This window comes from Macaca mulatta, chromosome 6 (assembly GCF_049350105.2).
Source record: "Macaca mulatta isolate MMU2019108-1 chromosome 6, T2T-MMU8v2.0, whole genome shotgun sequence".
Lineage (NCBI taxonomy): Eukaryota > Metazoa > Chordata > Mammalia > Primates > Cercopithecidae > Macaca > Macaca mulatta.
The window spans coordinates 81,858,161-81,878,728 of record NC_133411.1 but is presented as its reverse complement, the minus strand read 5'-3'; the positions used below and the strand labels follow the sequence as shown (position 1 = coordinate 81,878,728).

The window sequence follows — 20,568 nt, the reverse complement described above, 5'->3', positions numbered from 1 at the left end:
TTGAGGAAGGCAAATCAGATGATCAGTTTTGGATTATGTTGAGAAGCCTGTTAGGCATTACGAGAAGATAATAGAGCAACTGAGTAAAAGTCTGGAGATGAGGGAAGAGGGCCCAGTTGGAGTTATGTGTATGCGTGCACACATATGTGTGTATTATGTATGGCATGTATGCGTGTGAGTTTATCATTTGATTCTTGCATCATTATTGCTTCCGAATTCCATTTTTCCCCCTTGTGTTTAGTCTGTGATTTTATCATTAGAGGTTTTCTTCAAATGTCTGATGAGCTTTGGCTGTCTTTAACAATGAGATATAAGGAGAGATTAAGCAGCCAGCTTCTAAAAGGACTTTTGTGAGGGAAGGGAGAATAGAGTTGACCAATGGTGTATTTTTAAGTATCATTTTGGTTTTTAACTTTTTATTTTGAAATCTTTTCACATAGAAAAGTTGCAAGAATAATGTAGGTAACTCCTGTAAGTACCTAGGTTCAGAATATTATGTAAATGATGGAGTGTTTTTCTCAGGGCATCACATCAGAGACATAGATAGTGGACCCTCATTTGATAGTAATTTCAATAATCCAGCAAAAGGCCAAGGGGTTGTCTAGTTTTTCTGCTTTGTAGTTTCTGGATCTCCTTGAATCTAGAAGGTAAGGTCCATGGAATATATGTTAAGACTGAGTAAACCATAAGATACCGTCTCACACCTGTCAGAATGGCGATTATTAAAAAATCAAAAAACAACAGATGCTGGCAAGGTTGCAGAGAAAAGGTAACACTTACATACTGTTGGTGGGAGTGTAAATTAGTTCAACCATTGTGGAAAGCAGTGTGGGGATTCCTCACAGAGCTAAAAGCAAAGCTACCATTCAACCCAGCAATCCCATTGCTGAGTATATACCCAGAGGAATATAAATCCTTCTGCCATAAAGACACGTGCACTCGAATGTTCATTGCAGCACTGTTCACAATAAAAAAAAAAGACATGGAGTCAACCTAAATGTCCATCAATGACAGATTGGATAAAGAAAATGTGGTACATAAACACCATGGAATACTATGCAGCCATAAAAAAGAGTGATGAGCTCGTGTCTTTTACAGGAACGTGGATGGAGCTGGAGACTATTATCCTTAGCACAGTAATGCAGGAACAGTACCACGTGCTCTCACAAGTGGGAACTAAATGGTGGGAACTCATTAACGCAAAGAAGGGAACAATGGACTCTGGGGTCTACTTGAGGGTAGAGGGTGAGAGGGACAGGAGCAGAATAGATAACTATTGGGTACTGGGTTTAGTACCTGGGTGATGAAACAATCTGTACAACAAACCCCTATGGTTGCGAGTTCATCTATCTAACAAACCTTCACATGTACCCCCGAACCTAAAATAAAAGTTAAAAGAAAAAAGACTGTAAAAATCTTATTCCCTCATCATCCTTTTCTCTTATTTAGCAATTATTTATGATGCCTGCCCCACCCAATCTTAGTTTAATAATGTTTGCAAAGTAGTGATTTTTTTAATGCTGCAAACTTTGCAGATTTTATCAGCCAACATTTTACTATTAAAAACTCAACAAAACCCAGTCTTTTTTTTTTTTTTTGTCCCATTTAATAACATAGGGGACTTACCTATTTCTGCTTAATATTGAATGTTAAAATCCATTACTGTACTCATGTTTTGATGATCAAAATTGTCCTAGATTTGGCTAATGGAAGCACCTTCGAGCTGATTCCTTGGTCCATTTGACATACCCCTGTGGCTTTTTTTTTTTTTCTTTTTCTTTTTTTTTTTTTTTTTTTTTTTTGGTACTTACTTTCAAGCTCAAGATTTTCTGGATTCATCTTATCTTATACCTCACCTGCCCCAGTCCTGGACCATTTTTCTGAGGAGCCTTGATTGCTTTGGATGGGGAAATAGTATCAGATAGGGGGTAGGGGGTGACAGTTTCACTACTCAGTATAGGCTTTGCCTTGATCTTTCTGTTTTGAACCCTTTTCCTCAGCTTTCTTTGATAGTGCTTACTTTCAATTCAACATATCCAAATAGAAAAACTCTAGTCTTCTGCTAGAAGGGTAATTTGGTTATTTTTAGGGATAGTGTCTAAGCAGACTAATTGCTTCTTACTTTTAATCAGTTCTTCTGTTTATAGCTTCAGAGGAATCTGGAGTTTGAAATTGCTGATTCTCATTCTTTTTATTATTTCTGTGGTTCTTTGGCACAAATAAGATTGCATCTTATTTGTCCTCCCTCCCTGCACACTTAGGTTTCCCTAGTCACCTGTGACATCTTAATTTGCTCATTTGCTTTCAGATATCTAAAATTTGATTGAATTCTCTTTTTTTTGTTGTTGTGCTATTTCTTTTCTTTTCTTTTTTCTTTTTCTTTCCTTTTTTTTTTTTTTTTTTTTTTTTTTGAGGCAGAATCTTGCTGTGTCACCCAGGCTGGAATGCAGCGGCACGATCTTGGCTCACTGCAACCTCCGCCTTTAGGGTTCAAGCAATTCTCCTGTCTCAGCCTCCCAAGTAGCTGGGATTATAGCTGCTGTGCCACCACACCTGGCTGATTTTTCTATTTTTAGTAGAGACGGGGTTTTGCCATGTTGGTCAGGCTGGTCTCAATTCCTGACCTCAGATGATCTGCCCCCCTTGGCCTCCCAAAGTGCTGAGATTACAGGTGTGAACCACGGTGCCCGGCATTTTCCTTCTAATTTTCTTATTTCTAGTTTAATGCTTTAATGCCTTTTTTTATCTTTTAAGTGGGGTTCGTTAACTGAAAGTGAATATATCAATCTGCCATCATAGTTGCCCACAGGTCTTATGTATTTTTAAATGAACTTTTTTTTCCTTTGACGAAAGTATTATGTACGATTTATGGAAAATACAAGTAAACAAATGAAAACAATTAGCAAATGAAAACAGTTAGCCCTGCTTATATAGTTTAGAGGTAGTTACTGTTAATCCTTGATGTGAATTTTTTTTTTTTAATGTATACAAACTTGCTTATTAAAATAGCTGGGTAATATTCCATGGAGTAGGTATCATAGTAGGCTTTTTGTTGTTGTTGTTTGGTTGGTGTTTTTTTTTTTTTTTTTTTTTTACGTCTTATTAGACTTTTACTCTCATTGAAGTGACCTTCTATGAACTTATTTGTGCTATCTATCATTATGGTTGGGACATGAGGGTAAGCAATAAGGCAGTTACAAAACCCCATAAATTTTTAGAAATAACACTAAGAGGTTTTAAAGACTATGCCAGGCCGGGCGCGGTGGCTCAAGCCTGTAATCCCAGCACTTTGGGAGGCCGAAACGGGCGGATCACGAGGTCAGGAGATCGAGACCATCCTAGCTAACAAGGTGAAACCCCGTCTCTACTGAAAAATACAAAAAAACTAGCCGGGTGAGGTGGCGGGCGCCTGTAGTCCCAGCTACTCAGGAGGCTGAGGCAGGAGAATGGCCTGAACCCGGGAGGCGGAGCTTGCAGTGAACTGAGATCCGGCCACTGCACTCCAGCCTGGGCGACAGAGCAAGACTCCATCTCAAAAAAAAAAAAAGAAAAAAAGACTATGCCGGAGGAGATTTTGATAGTATCATAGTTCATGTTGTTCATGAACTAGGATGTAGTTTCATGGAAATACAACTGAGAGTAGAAAACCTAACCAATTTTACTGTGTTTTATCTAAAAAAAAAAAAAAAAAAAGACTATTACTGTGTCACATACAGACTTTCAACCTGCCCTTTTTTCAGCCCAGCTAGCTGTACCCTTGATGTTATGGATCAGAGAAAGCCAAGTAAGGGGAGAGCCAATAAGCAGTATCAAAATGAGGGCAAGACATTTAGAAATTTACTTACGAAGAAGGTTTACAAGAGAATATAGACTTCAGTAGAACCAACTCCCCAAATAAAAATGCTGTCAGTTTTAAAGGGGCGAAAATAAGATTCCGAAGTTTCCATCTAGTCTCTACATAGTAGGAAAAACAATGGTTTTTCATACTTTGCGTATGATTATCATATCTGCAAAGGTCATCATGTATCTTCAGATAACACCTTTGCAGAAGTCAAGGATAAAGGGGTTGTTAGGGAGTCATTAAGTAATGGGGGACTTACTTCACTACTGACATAGGGAGTCAGTAGTTAAAGGAACAGCTCAAGGTTTTGTTAATTTGGGAATTCGGGGCACTTTAAAACTAAGTAAATTGACTGGATTTTTTTTCCCCATCCCAGAGTACACAGTATTTTTCCCCTTGACTTTTGAATGTAATGTGCAGGCTTTTCCATAATTACACAGAAGAAGGCATCAGTTTTGCCTCCAAGGAAGGGCATTATACATGGAAAAGAAAAACCTAAGTAGTTTTCACTGTTTCCAGTGTTGTTTAGGGTAGGGATTTCCCTGACTAGCAGAAGTATTTTATTATCCAGTTTTTATGGTTTTGATATATCCGACAAGTTACCATTTTGATTACCTAACTACCTTTGTTCTAGTTTCTTATTTTCAAGCCTTTAAATCGGATGGTAAGCATGTGTGAATAGGTGGGAGTTAGAGATTGAAATTTTAGACAAGGTGGCAAAGGAAGGGATTCACTTGAGTCAAGACCTTAAGGAAGTAACAGCTAAACAATGGATATATTTGGAGGAGAGTGTTCTAGGAAGAGGAAAGAGCGACTCTGAGGTTAAGTCAGGGGTATAGAATTTGTCATGGAGAGCATTGAAGGACTTTGAAGAGAGGAGTGACATGATTTGGTTTTCCTTTTAATAATCATTCTGTTATGTATACTAAATACATGGTAATAGGTAGTGATAGGTGCAAAAAAAAAAAAATCATGATTTCTATGCTCTTCTTATATCTTAACAGAGTTGGGATACAGTTATCTGAAGCCCAGTGTTACAAATTGGAATCAAGAAAAAAACCTCTTTAACTTACCATTTAATTCATCTACAACTTAAAATGTTTTATGCTGCCAGATTATCTAAAACATGTTTCTTTTTTCCACCTGTGTTTGTGTTTTTATGTTAAATAAATAATCCCTATGAATTGATAGAGACAGATGTTTTAGAGAAGCTTGTATTGTTTCAAAACTAGTGTTTTTTTAACTTGGTTTTTTAAATTGAATAAAAAATAGGTTTTTAAAAGTATATAGCTGACATTTGAGTGCTTTTGCTATTCCAAACATTGCTCAAAATGTTTTCACTATTTGCACATACAAAATGTGGATTATCACATTCTGTCCTCTCAGAAATCCAGTGAAATAAATTTTATTGTTACCCCTACATTCATAGATAAGGAATTGGAACTTCGGAGAGTTTAAGTAAATTGCCTAAGGTTACCAAAGTTTATATACCATCTCTGACCTTTGATAGACTGGAGAGTAACATAAGCGAGTTCTGTATATGAATATACTGATTCCAAGGAAAGCTAAATTAGTAATTGTTGAAAAAAGAAAAAAAAACCGAAAGGCTAATATTAAGCTCCCAAGCAGTAAAACAAGTATCTGGAAGAACAGACCTTTGGCAAGTTTAAGAAAAGGCACCCCAGGAACAGTATAATTGTCAAAGGATATGTTAATTGTGGTTTTTCACCCTGTTTTGTGAAAATGCCTCAGGAGCCATTTGGTGAGAGTGGCAATGATCTTGAGGGGAAAAGAAAACGGTAGGGCTCTTCTTTCCTTCCCCATTCCCATACATGTAAACAATATATAGGTATTAAAGTTAAGATTTGGGAAGGTGGGGCAGCAGCAGATAGGGTTCTGTCACTTAAAATGGAAATTGGAAAGACATTACACTAAATTTGGTGCTACTGGTCACTAAAAGTCTTTTCACTCTCTCTATTTTTATCCCATGCTGAAACTTTTATGTTTGATTTTTCTGGATAGGATTCTTACAAGGAGCACATTTACCAGAAAATTGAAATGTCTGGTTATCATGGCATTTGTTCCTTGCTATAAATCATTAAATTGTCAGTATGGTATGTTCATTGATGCATTCCTAAATCTCATAGAAGCATCGTAGGTTAGACTTAAGAATCTCTCTATTTCTGGGGCACGGACAAGATCTAGTTTCTAGATTTGCAAAACTTTGTTTACATGCCTTGGACTATGGGTATTTTCCCAAGATCATACCATGTATGTTAAGTACTGGATATAGCTAGTTGGCCTCCTTTAACACCACAGTCTTTATTGTGTCATTAGCCTGCCCAGTGGATGATAATGTCATGTGGTCTATTAGACTCCCTCAAATAGACTACATGAGATTATAAGACTCTACTAGAGGTCTCCTCTAGTAGAGGGAATCTAATATACTACATGAGACTGTCATCCACTGGGCAGGCTAAATTCGTTATTCTTCAGATTGGATTAGTGCCAAAAATCATTTATTTTTAACTGACTTTCGTGATGTACTAAGAGAACAGCTCTTCTACTTGATTAAGGTATGGGTTCTACTGTCAGGTATTTTCATTACAACTTTATTTCACCAAACTATAACAATGATTAAGATTGACAGCCAGCCCTTTTATTTTAAAGTAACATTTTTTTTTTACATTTTTAAAAAATCTATTAATTTTTAAAGTTGACATGTAACATGTATTTATTATATACAACATGCTTTTTTGAAGTATATATGCATTGTGAAATGGTTAAGTCTAGCTAACAAATATATTACCTCACATAGTTGTCATTTTTGCAGTGAGAATACTGAGCATCCACTCTCAGCATTTTTCAAGAACATAGTATGTAATCATTAACTATAGTCATCATGTTGTACAATTGATCTCTTAAACTTAATCCTCCTATATAAACTATAAGTATGTGTCCTTTAACCAACATCTCGCTAACCCTCCTCACCTGCTAAACACTCCAAACTCTGGTAACTACCATTCTACTCTCTACTTCCAGGAGATCAACTTTTTTAAGATTCTACATATGAGGGAAATAATGTGTTATTTGTCTCTCTGTGCCAGGCTTATTTCATTTAATGCTCTCCAGATTCATTTATATTGTCAAAAATGGCAGTATTTTTTTCTTTTAAATTCCTGAATCAGTCAGATTTGATGGCTCATGCCTATAATTCCAGCACTTTGGGAGGTCCAGACAGGAGGATCACTTGAAGCCAGGAGTTCAAGACAGCCTGAGTAGCATAGCATAGCAAGACCCTGTCCCTACAAAAAATGTAAAAAATGAGCTAGGCATGGTAGAATGCGCCTGCAGTCCTAGCTACTGAGGTGGGGCGGGAGAATCACTTCACCTCAAGAGGTCAAGGTTGCAGTGAGCTATGATCATGCCACTGCACTCCAGCCTGGGCAACAGAGCAAGACCCTGTGTCTTAAAACAACAACAACAACAAAAATGGCTGCATAGTATTCCATTCTGTTCATATACTATATTTTCTTTATCCGTTCATCTGTTAATGGACACTGAGGTTGATTCCGTACCTTGGCTGTTGTGAATAGAGCTATAATGAAAGTAGGAAGTACAGATGTCTCTTCACCATGTGGATTTTATTTACTTTAGATGTATACCGAGCAGTGGCATTACTGAATGATATGGTAGTTCTATTTTTAATTTTTCAAGGAACCTCCATAGTGTTTTCCTTAGTGGCTCTACTAATTCACATTACCAACAAGTGTAGGAGGATTCCCTTTTCTCCACTCTTGCCAACACTTACTCTATTTTGTCTTTTTGCTAATAGCCATTCCAACAGGAGTGAGATAATATCTCATTATGGTTTTCATTTGCATTTGCTTGATGATTTATGACATTAAGCATTTTTTCATATACCTGTTGATAATTTGTATGTTTTCTTCTGAGAAATGTTTGTTCAGGTATTTGTGCATTTTTTTAATTGGGTTATTTGTTTTCTTGTTATTGAGTTGAGTTCCGGATATTTTTCAGATATTAATCCCTTATCAGATATATAGTTTGCATATATTTTCTCCCATTCTGTGGGTTTTCTCTTCACTTTGTTGATTGCTTCTTTTGCTGTGCAGCAAATTTGTTGAAATCTCATCTATTTTTTATTTTATTGCCTATGCTTTTGAGGTTTCAGTCAAAAAATTCTTGCCAGACCAATGTCATGGAGCATTGCTCCTATGCTTTCTACTAGTTTCATAGTTTTAGGTCTTATATTTCAGATTTTAATTCACTTTCAATTGAATTTTGCATATGGTGAGAAATAAGCATTTAATTTCATTCTTCTGCATGTGGATATCCAGTTTTCCTAACACTGTTTGTTAAAGAGACTATCCTTTCCCCAATGTGTGTTTTTCACATCTCGGTCAAAAATTAGTTGGTTGTAAATGCACGGATTTATTTCCGGGCTCTATTCTATTATATTGGTCTATGTGTCTATTTTTATGCTAGTTACTTGTTGATTTGATTCCTATAGTTTTGTGTAATATATTTTGAAGTCAGGTAGTGTGACCCCCTCCAGCATTGTTCTTCTTGATCAAGATTCCTTTGGCTATTTGGAGTCTTTTGTGGTTCCACATCAATTTTAGGATTACCTTTTCTGTTTTTATGAAAAATGTCATTGGTATCTTAAGAAGGATTGCATTGAATCTGTAGATTGCTTTGGGTAGTGTAGACATTTTAACAGTACAATCATATTTCACACAGTGATGTTTCAGTCATCAGCATACCACTTCTTTTTTTTTTTTTTTTTTTTTTGAGACAAAGTCTCACTCTGTCACAAGGCTGGAGTGCAGTGGTCCAATCTCGGCTCACTGCAACCTCCACCTCCTGGGTTCAAGCAATTCTCCTACCTCAGCCTCCCAAGTAGCTGGGACTACAGGTGTGTGCCACCATGCCCAGCTAATTATTGTATTTTCAGTGGAGATGGGGTTTCACCATGTTGGCCAGGATGGTCTTGGTCTCTTGACCTCATGATCTGCCGGCATCAGCCTCCCAAAGTGCTGGGATTACAGGCATGAGCCACCACGTCCGCCCAGCATACCACTTCTAAGCCAATAGTCTCATAAGGTCATAATGGGGCTGAACATTTTCTATTACTTAATGGTGATGTAGCCATCATAAGACCACAGCTTAATGCATAACGATTTCTATTTTTAGATACACAAATATTTTCCCTTGTATAATTATTGTCTACAGTATGCAGTATAGTAACCTGCCATCCAGGTTTGTAGCTTGGAAGCAATAAGCTATACTGTGTAGCTTAGGTGAGTAGTAGGCTATACCATCTAGATATGTGTAGCTGACAGAATCACCAAACAGCATATTTCTCAGAACATATTCCCATTGCCAAGTGACACAAGACTGTATAAATTCTTCTAATTCATGAACATGGGATCTCGCTCCATTTATTTTTGTCTTCTGTTTCTTTCTTGAATGTTATATAGTTTTCAGTGTAGAGATCTTTCACTTCCTTGGTTAAATTTATTCCTAAGTATTTTATTTTCTTTTTGTAACTATTCTAAATGGGATTATTTTCTTCATTTTTTTCCCCAGATAGTTCACTGTTAGTGTATAGAAACACTAATGATTTTTTTATGTTGACTTTATTCCCTGCAAGGTTACTGAATTCATTTATTAATTCTGACAGTAATTTGGTGGAGTCTTTAGGGTTTTCTATATATAAGGATCATGTAATCTGCAGACAGGGACAATTTATTTCTTTGTCTTGCCTAATCGGTCTGGCTAGGACTTCTAGTACTACGCTGAATAGAAGTTGTAAGAGTCAGCATTCTTGTCTTGTTCAGGATCTTGGAGGAAAAGCTCAACTTTGCCCTGTTCCGTGTATTAGCTGTGAGTTGTTGCATATGGCCTTTATTGTGTTGAGGTACATTTCTTCTATAACTAATTTGTTGAGTGTTTTTATCATGAAAGAATGTTGAATTTTGTCAAGTGCTTTTTTGCATCTATTGATCATATGATTTTTGTCCATCAATTCTGTTAATGTGATGTACTACATTTATTGATTTGTGTTGAACCATTGTTGAATCATTGCATCCCTTGATCACGATGTTTAATTTCCATGTATTTGTGAATTTTCCAAAGCTCTTCCTTTTATTGACTTCTAGGTTTATACTATTGTGGTCAGAAAAGATACTCTATATGATTTCAGTTTTCTTAAATTTGTTAAGATTTGTTTTGTGGTCTAGCATATGATCTATTGTGAGGAATGTCCCATATGTAGTTAAGAAGAATAATATATTCTGCAACTAAAATGTTCTGTATATATGTGTTAGGCCCATTTGGTCCAGAATATAGTTTAATTCTGATATTTTCTTGTTAATTTTCTCTCTAGATGATCTGTCCATTGCTGAAAGTGAGGTGTTGAATTCCCCTACTATTGTGTGTAGTCCTTCCAGATCTGTTAATATATGCTTTATATATTTAGATGTTCCAATGTTGGATGCATATTGTATTTATAATTGTGATATCATCTTGCTGAATTATCAACATATAATGACCTTTATCTCTTTTTTACAGTTTTTTACTTAAAGTCTATTTTATCTTAATAGAAGTATAGCTATTCCTGCTGTCTTTTGGTTTGAGTTGCATAGAATATCTTTTTCAATCTCTTTTCTTTCAGTATGTATATGTTGAAATGAGTCCCTTATAGGCAATATATAGATGGGTCTTTTTAAAAATCCAACCAATCACTCTGTATCTTTTGATTGGATAATTTCATCCATTTATATATAAGGTATTTATGTATTGATAGGTAAGGACTTAACTGCTGCCACTTGTTTCCTAATTGTTTTCCATTCTTACTGTCATTGTGGCTAAGTGATTTTCTCTAATAGTACATTTGATTCCTTGCTTTATATTTATTTTTTGTATTTATTGCAGGTTTTTGCTTTGTAATTACCATAAGGTTTACAAAAAACATTATTATTTTAAACTGATAACAACTGAAAAATAAACTCTTTTTACTACACTGTCCCTCAATGTTTTGAATTTTTGATGTTACAATTTACATCATTATTGCATATTCTTTACCAAATTTTGAATCCAGGTTTGCAGAGTTTTCTGTTCTTATTCTTTGAATAACCTTTCTACCTGTTTGCCTTTCTCTACTCCCTCTTGAACTCTAATGACTCAAAAATTTGCTCTTTTAATGCTATCTCATAAATTCTGTAAGCTTTCTTTTATTCCTTTTCAATCCTACGTCTTTTTTTCCTGACCATATATTTTCAAATAACCTGCCTTCAAGTTCACAGATTCTTTGCTGCTTTGATTTTGCTATTGATGTTCTTTATCACATTTTTCATTTTATTCATTGTATTTTTCAGCTCCAGTATTTCTGTTTGGTTTTCTTTTAATTATTATTTCAATCCATTAATTTTCTCATTCTGGTCATTTACTATTTTCCTCATTTTGTTCAGTGTTTCTGTGTATTTTCTTGAAGTTCATTGAACTTCCTTAAAATAGCTATTTGAATTATTTGTCAGACTTTTGAGACATCTCCATCTCTTTTAGGTTTGTCATTGGAAGTTTATTTTGTCTATTTGATAAGGTCATGTTTCCCTGATTGTTCTTAATCCTTGCTGTTGTGCATCTATATCTGCATGTTGAAGAAGTAGGTACTTACTGGAATGTTTGCAGCCTGGCTTTATCTGGCTCTTTATCAGTAAGCCTGTTGTTAGATCCTGGGCACGTCATCTGGTATGATCTCTAAGCCCATGACCATTGCAACTGTTACAGCATTAGGCTTTCTGCACCCAGAATTACCATGGTCAACATAACAAGAGACTAGAATCTGTTGTTACCATGGCTGGCACAGCTCTGGGGTGCATCTGAAAATCATGAGGCCTACTTGTTACTGAGGTTTAACTGAAATCTGAGGCTGCTGTCATCATCCAGCAGTGATGGGAGCCAGAGATTGAGTACATTTTGTGAGGGCTACAGTTTACCACCCGTCACTGGGATAGGTGAGAAGATTCAATTCACAGATACCAACCTGGATTCAGTCAGCATGGGGAGTCTGCCCGGCACTGGATTTTTACTGTGTCAGGCCCAGTATTAGGGACCAAGGGAAAATCCTACACTTCTCTTTTTTTCCCCAGGCAGAGGAGATATCTCTGCGTTCTGCTGAGTAGGATTGTGGGAGGGTTGACACAGATACTGTAAAATTATTGTTTCTACCCTCTTCAATGGGTATTTTCTATTAGTATGCCATAAACAGGTATTATGAACTTTCACTTGGTTTTCTTAGCTCTTTTGAAGATGTTTTCATGCATGGATAGTTGTTCAAAATGATGTTTCTTGAGGGGATGATCACTGGAGAGTCCTCTTTCTCCATCTGGCTCTGCCTTCTTGTAATATTAATTTGTTTCATTACAAAAGTAATGCCTATCCATTATCAAACTCTTACCAAATATAAAAATTTCTAAAGAAGAAAACCACTTGTAATTCTGACACTAAGGGCCAACCGCTTTTTGCATTTTGTTGAATTTTTAAGTTTTTCACTTAAAATTTTGTAAAATTTTGAAGTAATTGTACATTGTTAAAATATTGTAAAAATGGAATAAATTGGTTCCATTTATTCATCCAGTTTCTATCTATGGTCTGATTTTACATAGCTATAGTAAAATATCAAAAACAGGACATTAACATTGGTACAACTCACTTTAATTTATATTTTAACCACTTTTACATATACTCATCTGTGCATCTGTGTAGTTCTGTGCAATTTTATCACTTAGATTCTTGTAACAATCACAATCAAATTACAGAACTGTTTTATCGCCCCAGAAATTTCTTATGCTACCTTTTTTTTTTTTTTGAGATAGGGTCTCACTCTGTTGCCCAGGCTGGAGTGCTATGGCACAATCTTGGCTCACTGCAGCCTCTGCCTCTCTGGTTCAAGCGGTCCTCTGGCCTCAGCCTCCCAAGTTGCTGGGACTACAGGCATGCACCACCATGCCCAGCTAATTTTTGTATTTTTGGTAGAGATGGGGTTTCGCCATGTTGACCAGGCTAGTCTTGAACTCCTGAACTCAAGCAATCTGCCTGCCTCAGCCTCCCAAAGTGCTAGGATTACAAGTGTGAGCTACCACGTCCAGCTTCTTATGCTACCTCTTTATAGTTACAACTTTCTACCTTCATTCTACTCTCTAATCCCTAACCACTGGAAACCACTAAGCTGTTCTGCAGTCCTGTGATTTTATTATGTTGAGGATTTTATAAAAGTGGAATCATACAGTATATAGCTTTTTGAGATTGGCTTATTTCACTCAGCATAATTTCCTTGAGAATCCACTAAGTTGTTGAATGTATCAATAATTGGTTCCTTTTTATTGCTGAGTAGTATTCCATCTCTATACCACAGTTTAGGCATTCACCAATTGAAGGACATTTGGGTTGTTTCCAGTTTGGGGCTGTTACAAATAAAGCTTTTATGAATATTTTTCTGTATGTTTTTGTGTGGACATTAGTTTTCTGAATGTTATGCTCAGCATTCAATAAAGAGGGTCACCTGGAACCAAAAACCACATTAGGTATTTTAGCAGAAAGTGTTTAATATAGGAAATTATTCAAACAGTTGTGGGAGAAGTGAAATAATAAAAGAAAAACATTGAGGTAATATAGAAGTGATAATTGCAAGGACCAGCTTCTACTTCTTAGACTACAGGAACAAAGGGAAGTGGTTTGGGTTATCAGAACCCATAAGTCTGGAGGGATAGTCCTGCAGAGGTGGGACTCAGGAGAAAAGTTGCTGCCTGCTGGTGTTTGTACCATTACCTTAGGACCCTCCTGGAATGAGACTTAATAAACCTCTGAGCTGAAAAGGCCACCTAGCTGATGAGTACTTTTGAAACTCAGAGAAAGGATCTCTGAAGAGTTGAGGCTCGGCTGGAGAGGGTTGCTCTTTATCTGCTGTTATCTCAGAAGCTTAAAGGAAATGCTTGGTGCAGCTGGGTCTCAGACATCTAGAAGGGGAATTATAGCTTGTGTAACTTATACTCTAATATCCCACTCATCTGTAAAGGAAATCTTGGGAGCGACACCTCATACAATTAAGAAGTGGCCCATGAGTAGCTGGTACTGGAACCTCTGAGGTGTCTAGATGAAGCTGGTCCAGGGAGTTTTAAAAGAATCTTTTGAGTGGAACTGACTGCCACTGCCAGGGCTAAGGACTTTTGCGGGGCAGATATTGATGGAAACAGTACAGCAATGTGCAAGTTCCTTCTATCTTGTTCCTGGCTTCTAATCCTTATCTAATGTCCCACACTGACAGAACCTAATAAAAGGGGGCTGGCAAAGGAGAAATATAGTTTGCAGCATCCCAGTTCCAGTAGGACAAAACAGTATAGAAGGGTGGATTTAAGAGAGATCATAGGTTGTTAAGTGGCATTCTTATCAAAATTCTCTTTTTGCTTTTGAGGAATTCCCCATGATATGAGTGGAAGGTCTCCTTCAAATGATCTATAAAGACCAGGTACTTAATTGCTTCCTCCATCCTACAGTCTCCTATCTTGTTAACTCCCCTTAGTTAGGGCATATGGGCATATGAATTAGGCCTAACCTATCAGACAGTTGCGCTGTCCTTCTCTACCCCCCACCCCGCTTTTCCTTGTTTTCCTCTCCAGCCTTACTTTGATTCTGTAACAGGACCAATACAGAGAATCAAGAGACAGGAAGTTTTTCTTCTTATAGTGCTGGCAGCAGGAGCATGCAGTTTCCAGTAGAAGCAGTGCCAGTAGTGGCTTACAAGGTCCAGAAGTGGAAGCAGCCCTGTCCATACAAATGACACCTGTGGTGCAGTCCCAGCAGGAGTTTTGTTGCCTAGTCTACCCTGGCTCCTTTCCATTTTCTGATCTAGTTCTTTGTATTTCTTAGCAATGTGAACTGCCTAATAACTTCTAAATGAATTCCTTTTCTTAAGTGAGCAAGAATCAATTTCTGTGGCTTACAATTTAGAGCACTGATTGATTCATCTTGTTTGAACCTAATAGGATTTATTTAACTGTCTCGTTGAATAAAGAAATTCTAATGCTTTGTGTTTATTTGTAAAAACAGAAAAGAGAGATGCTAGACTTGGATGGTTTTAAGTCTTTGGCCTTCACAAGTGTTTGGCAGGATATTTGGAAATTATCAGATATCCTACTGTCAGGGTAGAATCGGGTCAAATCTCCATTGTGATGGTGGTGCTAGGTATCTATAACTCTAACAGAAAAATCAGCCAACCATTTTTCTGACTGGTAGAACCTGGGAAAGTTACTTGCTATAACCAAGGCTATTAGAAAGCAAGTTGAAAATTCGAAAAAAGGGAGAGCTAGAAGAAGGGATCTCAAAATTGTATATATAAACTCTCCAAGTCTCTTGCTGACTCCTGAACCACGCTTGTGTGCACCTCACTGAGAGCAGTCTGAACCATGATCTCAGTCACTGTCCATCATGGCAGAGATGTGAGAGAGCTAAAACTCCGTTAAAGAAAACCTGCCATCATTTTAGCTGTAGGAACCAGGCAAAAGAACCTAGATAGTAAGGAGATAATCCCAAATTATAGTGCCAGAGAAAGAGAACCTAAAATTCTAAGTATAAAACTGAGCCACATGCAGTGGCTTACCACCTGTAGTCCCAGCACTTTGGGAGGTCGAGGCAGGTGGGTTGTATGAGTCCAGGAGCTTGAGACCAGTGCCTAGGCAACCTGGCAAGACCTTGTTTCTACAAAAATTACAGAAATTATCCAGGTGTAGTAGCATGCATCTGTGGTCTCAGCTACTCCAGAGACTGAGGTGGGAGGATCATGTGAGCCCAGGAGGTAGAAGTTGCAGTGAGCCAAGATTGCACTACTCCAGCCTAGGTGACAAAGTGAGACACTGTCCAAAAAAAAACAAACAAAAAAAGAAAAAAAAAAAAAAGGAAAAAAAAAACACTGCTCAAGTCTTCACCAGACCTTTTGAGCCCTAGCCTTCTGGGTGCCAAGAAGGGGAAAGAGGCCTTTAATATGAAGACTTTTGTTTATCTGCTTCCCTTCACCCCCATCCCCCATAGCACCCTGTACCCTATTCTGTGTAAGAATGTCTGATTCAGTCTGTCTGGAGGGTGGAGAGTGGGGCCTCTAGTGTTACCATGTGGCGGTAGGTGAGTAGTCACCAGTGCTTGGGATGGGCATGTAGAGTTTCAGGGGTCTAGTTGCACCTTTTAATGACTCAATCAATTCTGGTCTCAGCTCCATCCATGCCTTAACCTCTAGTGCTACCTCATGCCCCCAGTTCCTTTACTTCTCCAATGTTGTGTGCAAATTGGCTTGATTCTTTTGTCTTCTTTTCCCTTGTAGATTTTTAATTTTCAGTTTTCTCAGGCCTGTGAAACTGATCCAGTTTTCCTATAGAACTGATGTTTATGGTTTCTTTTGCATAAACCTAGCACTTGACCTTTCTAGTTTTGAAACTTGAGAAAATTACATTTGTCTTATCTGAATTCCTTTCTCAGGAAGCCAACCATCAGGCCTCCCAGGTGGTATCAAAGAACCGAAAACTTACCAGATCACTGCATCTGGACAATGAAATGCCAGAACTCTTACCTGGCATGAGTGCCTAACCAACCATCTGCTTCCTGTTGAGCAACTCCTTTTCCTTACCCCTCCCTAATTCTTATGTTTCCACACATGGTTATATTTCTTCCCTGCTCTATAGACCCCTAATTTTAGTTAGTCAGGGAGATGGATTTGAGACCTCCCATCTCAACTTTAGCACCCTATTAAAGCCTTCTTCCCTGGCAGTAATCATTGTCTCAGTGATTGGCTTGCTGTGTTGTGAGCAGCAGGACCTAGACCAAACCCCTGGTATTTTGGTAACACCTTTTAAGTCATTTACCACATTCCAACTGTGAATTTTGCTGATAAGTTTTTTCTTTTTCTTTTGGACATTTATGTCTCTCTTGTTTCTATAAGGTTATTTTGGTAGGGAATGGATATAAGTGCCATGGATTTATTCACCTTTTGAAATTTTTTTGTCCTTAACAGTGAATGTTGACATGAGAAAATATGGAACCCACCTTTTTATAGATGTCTTTTTCCTGTAGCATGCATTCTTAGTGGTGGTGATACTTGGTTCTTGAGAAGGGGTGAAATCTTAGATAAAACAATGGTTTATGGCCCCCAAAATTCTAATGGACAAAAATCTTATCCTTAGTATTTAATTTTGGGGTACAGGGTGTGGTAATGCAAAAAGCTTGAGAAACAGTGTCCTACAGCATTTCCTTTATTCTTGAAATTAATTAACCTTACAGAATATATATTCGCATTGATCTTTCTGTGTCTGTTTTTTCCTGGGCATAGTGTGTCTTTCTGTTATGTGTGTTATATTCTCATGTTTGAAAACACCAGCTAAAGTTATTTTATCTGCTTTATCTCCTTTGATACTCTACATTATTATATTTCTTTCATTTTGTGCTTTTCTCAAATCTGTTTAACATGTCCATTCCTTTTTTTTTTTTTTTTTTTGAGACAGTCTTGCTCTGTCGCCCAGGCTGGAGTGCAAGTGGCATGATCTCGGCTCACTGCAAGCACCGCCTCCCGGGTTCACGCCATTCTCCTGCCTCAGCCTCCTGAGTAACTGGGACTACAGGTGCCCGCCACCACGCCTGGCTAATTTTTGTATTTTTAGTAGAGATGGGGTTTCACCATGTTGTACAAGATGGTCTCGATCTCTTGACCTCGTGATCTGCCCACCTCGGCCTCCCAAAGTGCTGAGATTACAGGCGTGAGCCATCCATGACTTTTTAAACCTGCTTCCCCCATTTTTAACTCTGTTTTTTGTTTTGTTTTGTTTTGTTTTTTAACTTAGCTCTGTCAGCCCTCTTTTCATCACTTGTCACCTTAGTTCTTCTTTAAACTTTTTAGTCTTTTTTTCCTTTAGATGAGGGGTCCCCAAACCCCAGGCCACAGACCAGTACCAGTCCATGGAACCAGACCGCACAGCAGAAGATGAGTGGCAGACAAGCCAACATTACCTCCTGAACTCTGCCTCCTGTCAGATCAGCAGCAACATTAGATACTCATAGGAGTGCGAACCCTATCGTGAACTGTGTATGCAAGGGATCTAGGTCGCACACTCCTTATGAGAATCTAATGCCTGATGATCAAGGTGGAACAGTTTCATCCCGAAACCATTCCCCGCAACCTGTCTGTGGAAAAACTGTCTTCCATGAAGCCGATCCCTGAGGCCAAAAAGTTTGTGGATTCTGCCTTAGGTCATATCTTATATTTATCACCTCTCATTGTGTTCCGTCTAATTTTGGCCTCTATCCTACATTTGTTTCTTTCTGATAATTACCTGTCAGCACCAAGGCAAGGAGGATAAGACCAGTGAGGGACTTACCTCAATCACAAAATTTAAGGAAGCAAGAAAAAGCTCAATAATCAAGATAAATATTTTATTGCAATATTTTTTAAAGGACTAAATTACTGTGTAATGAGCAGAATATCAAAATTTTTAATAAAGATAGGATTGGTTATTGAATGAAACAATCTGTTATAAGTTTGGGGCACATACGTGTGTGTAATACAGTGATGTGAGCTTTATTGCGTAACACATCCTCTTAACCAAATCTGTCATTTCCTTTGCCCTGCAGACTCTTCTCTCGTTTTTTTTCCACTTTGTTGAGATGTAAAACTACTGTGTTATTCACAGACTTTCTACACCACTTACAATTCATGCTTTTCTCTTCTGTGCCACCTATGCTTCAGATCATTGATGGTAGAAATGGCTCCCTTGTCTGCATAGGAAGGTGTTTGCCAGAGAAAATGGTGAATTGTGAGCTGTATGTTCTTTTATTTTTCTAAAGCTTTAATAAGGATATTTAACAGTACAAAATGTGAAACATTTTGAGAAATACTGGCTGGAAATATAATGGGAATGATCATGGAGTAAAAGTTTAAAACTCCTGTGCTACTTATAGCAAGAGACAGATCATCTGCTTTACTTTCTTTATTTGGTTCTTTAGATCAGCATTTCCCAATCTTTTTGGCACCAGGGACCAGTTTCGTGGAAGTGGGGATGGTTTTGGAATGAAACTCTTCCACCTCAGATCATCAGCCGTTAGATTCTCATAAGGAGCAAGCAAGCAACCTAGATCCTTTGTATGCACAGTTCATTGTAGGGTTCATGCTCCTATGAGGATCTAATGCTGCTGCTGATCTGACAGGAGGCAGAGCTCAGGTGGTAATGCTTGCTTGCCTGCTGCTTACCTCCTGCTGTGTGGCCCAGTTACCAACAGTCCATGGACTGGTACTGGTTTGTGACCCAGAGTTTGAGGACTCCTGCTTTACACAGCATATGTTTCGTTTCCTCCAAGATGCTATTCTCAATAATTAGACTTGATTCTTAAGATGCCCGGATATTTAGAATTAAGTTAAATTTATGATCATTATTTATGAATGTTGCTCGTTATTGCTTATGTCTTTCTGTATTTATAATTACTGAAGCAGGATATGCATTGTTTTTCCCTTTTGCTTCTTTCTAGCGCACTCTACTTCTCACTATAGTCTTATTATTGTCTAGCACATACTGATTCAGGAAATTTAACTTGAATCCTTTAATCAGTCAGAACCATGATTTCTTATCTTAATCTTAAAAGAGAAGTTGTTTCATAGCCTAAAGAAAATGGTAGAGTTAGTTTATATTGTTTTTGCTAAATAAACTGACGAGATAAAAAGTGGATGTTGTTAAGGGAGGGAGAGAATAAACAATAAACACTGGAAGAAGTACAAGATGTAAATTCTGTTGAGCAAATAAGTTCACTGTTGTGTTGCCCAGAGCGGATTCTTTTCCCTCCAAGGTTAAGAATCTTTCAGGAGAGGATATTGATTGTCTCTCTCTACGGTATCTGATGGAAAAAGAGGTGGTAAATGTGATGTATTCCTGTCATATTTTAATTCATTTGTTGAGATTAAAAACAAGGATGTAAAACACTCATTTTATATATTCTTAAGAGTCAAGAGCACTGAATCAAAAAGTTGACATTTTCACTAAATGTTTACACCTTTGGTGCAGAGTATTCTGTAGATAGCTCACATAGATCTTATGTAATATTCATTTTATTTTTTCCTTTAGCTGGAAGTGCTCTTGGTTGTTACTATCAAAGACATGTAAAAGCCTGGAAGTTAATTTTAGATACTTAAAGGGAAATGTTAACATTATTTTTATCTTGCTTTGTTAAATTTCATAAGATTTGATAAATAAGATATCAAGAATAATGAAATAAAATTATTAATGGGCATTTACTCTTGAATAATGAAGTAAGAAAAAAGTAGTAAATCTATATTCTAAAACTTATTTTGGCCTTAAAAAAAATTCTGCTTTTAGCTCGGCACAGTAGCTCGTGCCTGTAACTGCAGCAACATGAGAGGCCAAGGTGGGATTGTTTGAGGCCAGGAGTTTGAGACCAGCCTGGACAACATAGCAAGGCTCCATTTTTTTTCCTTTTTTTCTTTTTTTTTTTTGAGACATAGGTCTCGCTCTGTCACCTGGGCTGGAGAGCGGCGCAATCTTGGCTTACTGAAACCTCAGCCTCCCGGGTTTAAGCAATTCTCTGCCTCAGCCTCCCAAGCAGATGGGATTACAGACACCCATCACCATGCCCAGCTAATTTTTGTATTTTTAATAGAG

General features: G+C 37.5%; 1 protein-coding gene across 10 annotated transcripts in view; it reads left to right on the top strand.

The window, feature by feature from the left end:
* The window catches only part of CERT1 (ceramide transporter 1), a 148,354-nt gene that overhangs the window by 36,180 nt on the left and 91,606 nt on the right, over window positions 1-20,568 (top strand). The window lies entirely within an intron of this gene.